Source organism: Mytilus californianus, unplaced genomic scaffold, assembly GCF_021869535.1.
Source record: "Mytilus californianus isolate M0D057914Y unplaced genomic scaffold, xbMytCali1.0.p SCAF_67, whole genome shotgun sequence".
Taxonomy (NCBI): Eukaryota; Metazoa; Mollusca; class Bivalvia; order Mytilida; family Mytilidae; genus Mytilus; species Mytilus californianus.
Window position 1 is genome coordinate 902,586 of NW_026262720.1, and position 7,902 is coordinate 910,487.

At 30.3% G+C, this 7,902-nt stretch overlaps 1 long non-coding RNA gene across 15 annotated transcripts; it reads right to left on the reverse strand.

Annotated features, from left to right (window-relative positions):
* Positions 1 to 258: 258 nt before the first annotated feature.
* On the reverse strand, positions 259 to 7,896 carry LOC127707358 (uncharacterized). Of its 15 annotated transcripts, none has more exons than XR_007984809.1 (3): positions 6,893 to 7,896; positions 4,528 to 5,701; positions 259 to 3,795 (listed from the first exon to the last, which is right to left on the reverse strand). It is a non-coding gene; the product is annotated as an uncharacterized LOC127707358 (long non-coding RNA). The 15 variants fall into 15 exon arrangements; XR_007984812.1 differs by lacking the exon at positions 6,893 to 7,896 and adding an exon at positions 3,918 to 3,978 and having other exon boundaries at positions 4,467 to 4,543; XR_007984811.1 differs by lacking the exons at positions 4,528 to 5,701; positions 6,893 to 7,896 and adding exons at positions 3,918 to 3,978; positions 4,406 to 4,520.
* Between the last annotated feature and the right edge of the window lie 6 nt (positions 7,897 to 7,902).

Below are 7,902 nucleotides of genomic sequence, written 5' to 3' on the forward strand. Positions count from 1 at the left end.
GACTCTGCTGCTATAACTTTGTGAACAAAGATTCATACGCACCGCGTGGGTATAACCGTATTACTAATTTCCGATTATTAAAATCTTCGTAAATCTTGATAAAGACCAGTTTCTATCCAATGGATATCAAAATGATTCTGATTATTACTTTTTTAATGATTGTAAAGTTGAAATGGCATGAAAGGCTGACATTATTTAGGAGAACTATTTTGTCTAGCGATTGCTGATCATTGGAGGGTAAAAAGTCCAACACCATAACAAAACGGATCTATTTATCATGTATACATACCGATTGTTTACGATTGTAAGACATGTGCATAAAAGTGAAAGCTCGAATAAATATGAAAAATATAACAAAGGGATAGCTCCAAATACCATTTAATAACAAAAAACATATGGACAGGTCAAGATATCTTTTTGGTAAATAAAATAACGTATGTAAACTGGTTCCCGTCCGACTACAACACTTTAACAAAGACTTTGTTCGAGTGTAGCGTAATACAAGCAGATTCCAGTTAGTATGTAAAATAGTAAATATGAAACCGAGTGCGGTAGGCGGAGGCATAATCAACTTCCGTTAGTTCTGGTCAATGGTATCGGAAACATGCCGCTGATAGCGTCATTTTCCAAAAACCATACCCCCCCTTGAAGTTAAATGGTTGCTCCCTAAATACAAAGAAACACATATATGTACAATATATCCAAAAATATATAAGTAAACACCAAATTTCACATATTTGTACAATATAAACAAGAATTCATAAGTAAACACCAAAGCTCACATACATGTATAATATATACAAGAATTATAAGTAAACACCAAAACTCAAATATATGTACAATATAAACAAGAATTACATGTAAACACCAAAAATCTCATATATGTACAATACATACAAAAATTATCAGTAAACACATTAGCTCACATATATGTACAATATAAACAAGAATTATCTGTAAATACCAAAACTCACATATATGTACTATATAAACCAGAAGGGGAAGTGTTGTTATGTTCTTGAAAACAACTGATTTATTTATTAATCATATAAATCTACCATTTTTTTAATTATTTAAACTTTCCTGTTCAACTCATAATTTCTTTGCATTTCAAAATATTTGGTCTTTGCAATACATTTTCATCCGTTAGCTTTTTCTTATTTATTGCAAATGTTTATCATTCTAGAATATGGTTTTCAACACCAAAATAGTTAATATTGCATTAGAAACATATACTTCAACATTCCACCGACCTGTTTCTATTAAGACCATTCTTAAACTCAAAATTTTCTTTAAACATTCTATAATTTAAAGATTTTGGTGAATTTACCATAAGTTATAATGTAATGCCATTCCTATCTAAATTCGATATGTAGGCGCATAAGTACTGAAGACATAAGCCAATCTGAGTTAGGAACAAGCTGGTCTGTCATAATATAGGAATAGCCAGTATCACCAAACACTGTTCAATTAACTTTAATCATGGGATTCAAAATGATAGGCGACCGACAATTTGCAAAATCATAATTGATACGCTAAATAAGAAAGTTTTGAATCCTTCCCGGATAAAAGTCAAGCCTAATATGCAATCATTCTTAGTTGTCTAGTCAGGTGTAAAAGCACGGACTGGTCGTCTTGACCAAAATATGCGTCCAGGTAGGGGGATTTGTTTTTATGCGTGCCGTTACCTTGGAATCTGCATGTTAAAAAAAATCATGTTGGTAGGGGTTATATTCATATTATTTGAATTTGTTTTTTGTGTAGTGTTTTGTTGTCTTTCTGTCATTCTTCTTTTTGATTTTATTGTATTTAATTAATTGATATATCCTACCTCCTTTAAATTTCATATCTTTTAAAATCATTGTTAATTTGTTCTCGTACTGAATATGCATGATATATTTGCCACTTGACGTTTAGCAAACAAAAACCAATCAGTCCGATTAAGAGATATGGACAATTTCTCCTTAATTTATGCATCACCTGGTCAAATTCAAAAGAAGTCTTTTACTAAATTTAACAGTATCACAGCCTGATGTGGGCAACTTGAGATTCTAACAACTCGCATGTTGTATTTCTGAGCATGTCACAAAATCATAAATGTCTAAATATACATAAACACTGAAAATGTATGATTCATTCGGACATTTTTATTTTTTATAAAATAAAGAAGAAAACATTCAATTTTTTCTTATCAGATATTGACCTATGTATTGTCCTTTAAAAACTTGTGAAATTCCGAATTTTTATTTAATTTGATACTTTGTATTGGGAGAAAACCAATGCGGCCTGTTCTTAAGCAACATGTCTGCCCTGATCAAGCATTCAATGTTTTTAAAGTGGGAGTCCAAATCTACGGTGGTCAATTTAAATTCACTCGCTTTAAGGTAGATCGGGAGTATTCCGCCATCTTGGATTGTAAAATAGTAGATAACAATCGGTATAGATTTTTAATGAATTGTGCAAATAAGAGTGGAATGTAAATGTAGTTCATTTGTAAGTTTTTTCATCTTAATGAAAAAAAGATATGTGTTTAATCTTATACTGCTTTAAGAAATACAATAAAATAATTCAACTTAGCCATATAAGGGGAAAGAACTCATATATTCTAACTTTTATAAAAGGAATATGTTGTAAACGTTAATTAAATTTACCCAGTTTGTTTAATAGAAAAAAACACAAAAATCAAAGCATCATGGATGTTGTGATTCAGCCAATTTTGTAGCTAGTCTGGCATTTTTTTCTGACCACACTTTCAATAATTATTTTATTATCTTCATTTCCATAATCTCACTGTAAAATTTCCATTCTATTGCCAAAAGATTAATGCAAATTATTTTGGTATTTCAATTCAAGACACTGTCAGATTTTTTTACATCTTTTTTTAGAAACATTTGAAATTCAATGATTTTGGACAAGAATGTTAAGGGAAATCTTCAAATGACTGTAGCATACTTTTTATATGCCATTAATAATAATTGGCTTAATAATTTCCAAAAAGAGCCATTAAAAATGCACTTTCTCAGCAACAACAAAAATAAATAATTAGCTTTTTATCTAAATAGGTGTTCATTCTTCATTAAGGAAAAAATACATTTCCTGTATTCAAATACACATGTACAAATACCTCATGCTGAATTTATTCCAATTACTGTTAAATAGCATTATAATGGGGAATATACAAATACCTCATGCTGAATTTATTCCAATTACTGTTAACTAGCATTATAATGGGGAATATACAAATACCTCATGCTGAATTTATTCCAATTACTGTTAAATAGCATTATAATGGGGAATATACAAATACCTCATGCTGAATTTATTCCAATTACTGTTAACTAGCATTATAATGGGGAATATACAAATACCTCATGCTGAATTTATTCCAATTATTGTTAACTAGCATTATAATGGGGAATATACAAATACCTCATGCTGAATTTATTCCAATTACTGTTAACTAGCATTATAATGGGGAATATACAAATACCTCATGCTGAATTTATTCCAATTACTGTTAACTAGCATTATAATGGGGAATATACAAATACCTCATGCTGAATTTATTCCAATTACTGTTAACTAGCATTATAATGGGGAATATACAAATACCTCATGCTGAATTTATTCCAATTACTGTTAACTAGCATTATAATGGGGAATATACAAATACCTCATGCTGAATTTATTCCAATTACTGTTAACTAGCATTATAATGGGGAATATACAAATACCTCATGCTGAATTTATTCCAATTACTGTTAACTAGCATTATAATGGGGAATATACAAATACCTCATGCTGAATTTATTCCAATTATTGTTAAGTAGCATTATAATGGGGAATATACAAATACCTCATGCTGAATTTATTCCAATTATTGTTAACAAGCATTATAATGGGGAATATACAAATACCTCATGCTGAATTTATTCCAATTATTGTTAACAAGCATTATAATGGGGAATATACAAATACCTCATGCTGAATTTATTCCAATTATTGTTAAATAGCATAATAATGGGGAATATACAAATACCTCATGCTGAATTTATTCCAATTATCGTTAAATAGCATTATAATGGGGAATATACAAATACCTCATGCTGAATTTATTCCAATTATCGTTAAATAGCATTATAATGGGGAATATACAAATACCTCATGCTGAATTTATTCCAATTATCGTTAAATAGCATTATAATGGGGAATATACACATACCTCATGCTGAATTTATTCCAATTACTGTTAAATAGCATTATAATGGGGAATATACACATACCTCATGCTGAATTTATTCCAATTACTGTTAACTAGCATTATAATGGGGAATATACAAATACCTCATGCTGAATTTATTCCAATTACTGTTAACTAGCATTATAATGGGGAATATACAAATACCTCATGCTGAATTTATTCCAATTACTGTTAAATAGCATTATAATGGGGAATATACAAATACCTCATGCTGAATTTATTCCAATTACTGTTAACTAGCATTATAATAGGGAATATACAAATACCTCATGCTGAATTTATTCCAATTATTGTAAAATAGCATTATAATGGGGAATATACAAATAAATTTGTGACAGAAAATGCTGAGGTAAGACATGTAAGAGAGATAATTGTAACTTAAATAGACCTTAATTATTAACTTATGTCAGAAGATTATGACACTGATTTTACAACTATTGAGGTCAAAATTTGGTGTATTCAGTAAGATGTGTGATAAATTGAATACACAAATTCTTGACCTCAATACCTGTATGATTATCAACTGTCATGATATATTAATATAACTGTGGTCAATTAAGACTGCATTTGAGTGGAGTTTAATCCAAATAATACTTACACCTTTGAGTGTAATTGTTTGAAAATCGTGGCAGCTGTCCATCATACTGGTATTGTACCAACAATTTGATTTGCCTAATGCAAGAATGGGAATAATAGCATTTAAAAAAGTGTGGGAATCAACTCTGATATGAATACACATCTTGAACCAAATTTTATTCAATGGCTCACAGGAACATAAGATACTGATAAAACACTTTTATTATTCTTATCAACGGCTAAAATTTGATAAATCACATTTTCCACATTCATGTGACATTAATTAATAAATGGCAATTTAATATCAATTTTGATTTACACAGGAACTATATACTAGTACAAGTGTTTATCTAAAATAAAGAAGTTGTTCGCCCAACCTTTTCTTAATTTAAAGACAAATAACATATTAAAAGTTGGCAGTTGATGATTAAAATGGTGTATAAAGTTTCTGCAAGTCATAGAAACACATAATTATTTTCATGACATGTCTTCAACATTGAATTTTGCACCATCTCCAAAACCAGAGTGATCACATAGATCCAGCATGGCTGAATCAAAAAACCAGAGTTCAGTGACCCCGTTTTTTTTATTTTCTGAAAGCTTATTATAAGAGATGTCTTCTCATATTTTATCTTAAAATTCTATCGTTCAGTTTTTCTTTCTATAAAACAAAGTTTGTTTAAGTATAGCGCATTCAAAATCTGTAGCTTAAAAAATACTGGTGACTCATACTTTTTCTAATTTGTTTGCGCTTAGTATAGAAAAGGGAACATTGGCTTTACCTCTTTAACCTGAAGGGAACTGACCTAAACATTGATTGATTGAGTGTTTGCTTTATGCCCAATGGTTGATTCAAATAGCTATCTATTCAAGGAAAAGTAAATTATCTAACCCCACACAAATGTTAATGTTGAACATATTTGTAAAAAGTAGTCTAGTTAAAGAGACTATGGTCTTAGTTGAAATTTGACGTTGAACGAGATTTCAGTCACAATGTGAGTACACTTTATAATGGTATTCATGCCTATTGACTTATTTGTTTTGTATTAATTTGTACTTGGAACTGATCTATGCATCAATCCTGTTCGAACTAATCTAGACAGTTCGTTTTTATATCGTCCTTTCACACAAATGTGACAGTCCCAGATTGGGGATGGGGAAGGAAGGTTGAGCGCTAACAAACATATCTAACCCGCCACATTATGTACCTATCCAAAGTCCGTACTTTGACCTATAGATATTGTATTGTGCTTGTTTTATGTTGTAATGTTACACCACTGTTTCAGGTTAGGATAAAGGTTGGCGCTTGTTAAAATATTTAAACCCGCTGCATTTTTATGCACCTGTACTAAGTCAGGCGCCTGTTGTTCAGTGGTTGTCGTTTGTTGGTGTGGTTCATAAGTGTTTCTCTTGTTTCTCGTTTTTTATATAGATTGGACCGTTGGTTTTCCTGTTTGAATTGTTGACTTGGATGGATAGTTGTCTCATTGACACTCATACCATATCTTCTTATTCATATCTGTAGTCCAGTCGTTATCATCACGTTTCCGTTTTTTACAATATTTTTTGCTACCACAGCCTGAATCAGGTTAAAAAGGTATTAGGGTGATCAGCTCTGAAAGAACGTGATAACTTAAACTACATATTAAATATTCCAACTTATCTTAAATCTAACAAGCAGGTTATTTCTTTTCACGTACAAAACAAAACATAGACATTTGGATATTTTTAAATGATTTATAATTGGTCAATTGAACAATACCAAAACATTGTCTCATAAATGAGATTTCTGATTGATCCTTAGAACTTATAACCAGACTTTTTCAAATATTGGTGATTTCAGGTTGGTTCCTATAGAACACGATAACTAGACAGTATCTAATAATGGTGATTATGATTGGTCCTCTGAACGTTATAACCAGATATTACTTATAATGGGGATTTCTGATTGGTCCCTTGCATATAAAAATCAGAAAAAGCCCGAAAATGTTGATTGATTTTTATTCTGCAAAAACAGGGAACAATCTTTGGCATAAGAAATGTACACAATTCAACCTTTTTGCATACATTTTAAGAGTTAAATTGGTTATCAGTCTATCTTAACGACAAAAAGTTCAAAAGGTTAGAAAACACACATTGTCACATGTTTGTTCCTTCATGGTTAATTGCTAGATACAAAAGCTGGGAATTTATTTGACGAAAACTAACCACCATCTATACTTAATTCCCTGAAGGACAAAATCATAAAAATAATTCATATATCTTTATCAACAGAAAAACATACCACAAAATTTCCTAAATTTTTTTTTTTCTATGTTTCATGTTTCTCATATTCCTATATACATTTGTATATATAATTATATTCATTTTATGTACACAATGTTTATAGTTTTGGCAATATTTACACAACAGTTTTTACTGCATGTGATTAAATTTAAAAAAAATTACTATAACAGACCAAAATTGATCTAGTTGTCAATTTTATTCCAATATTTCCTCTCTAGTCCACTTTTTCATCTTCACAATTTTTTTTTATAAAAGAGAGGCGAAAGATACCAAAATGGAGATTCAAATTCATGAGTAAAAATAAACTGACAACGCCATTGCAAAAAATAAAAAAAGACAAAAAATTAAACAACAGTACAGCCCTTGGATGGTGTAAACTTCCCAAAAAAAACGTGTATGGTGTAATGGTGTATGGCATATGGTGCAATGGTAGAAGGTGTATGGTGCTATGGTGTATGGTGTAAGGGGAATGATGTAATGGTGTAACGTGCGATCGGGAATGGTGTGAATGAATGGTGTACGACATTTAAAACTATGCAAAAATTGATGTATGTTTTGGTTAAAAATAAAATGAATTTACAAAATGACATAAACTGACACAAAGAACTGGTTTTTAATTTAAGACTTTAATTTACAATATTGTGATCAAAATTCGTTTTTTAAAATAAATAAATAATTTTGTAGTCGCACGCTTTCTTTGAAATTAAATTGCATTATGGTGTAATGTGTAAGGTGTATGGTGCAAAGTAGTAACGTGTATGGTGTAATGGCACAGGGTG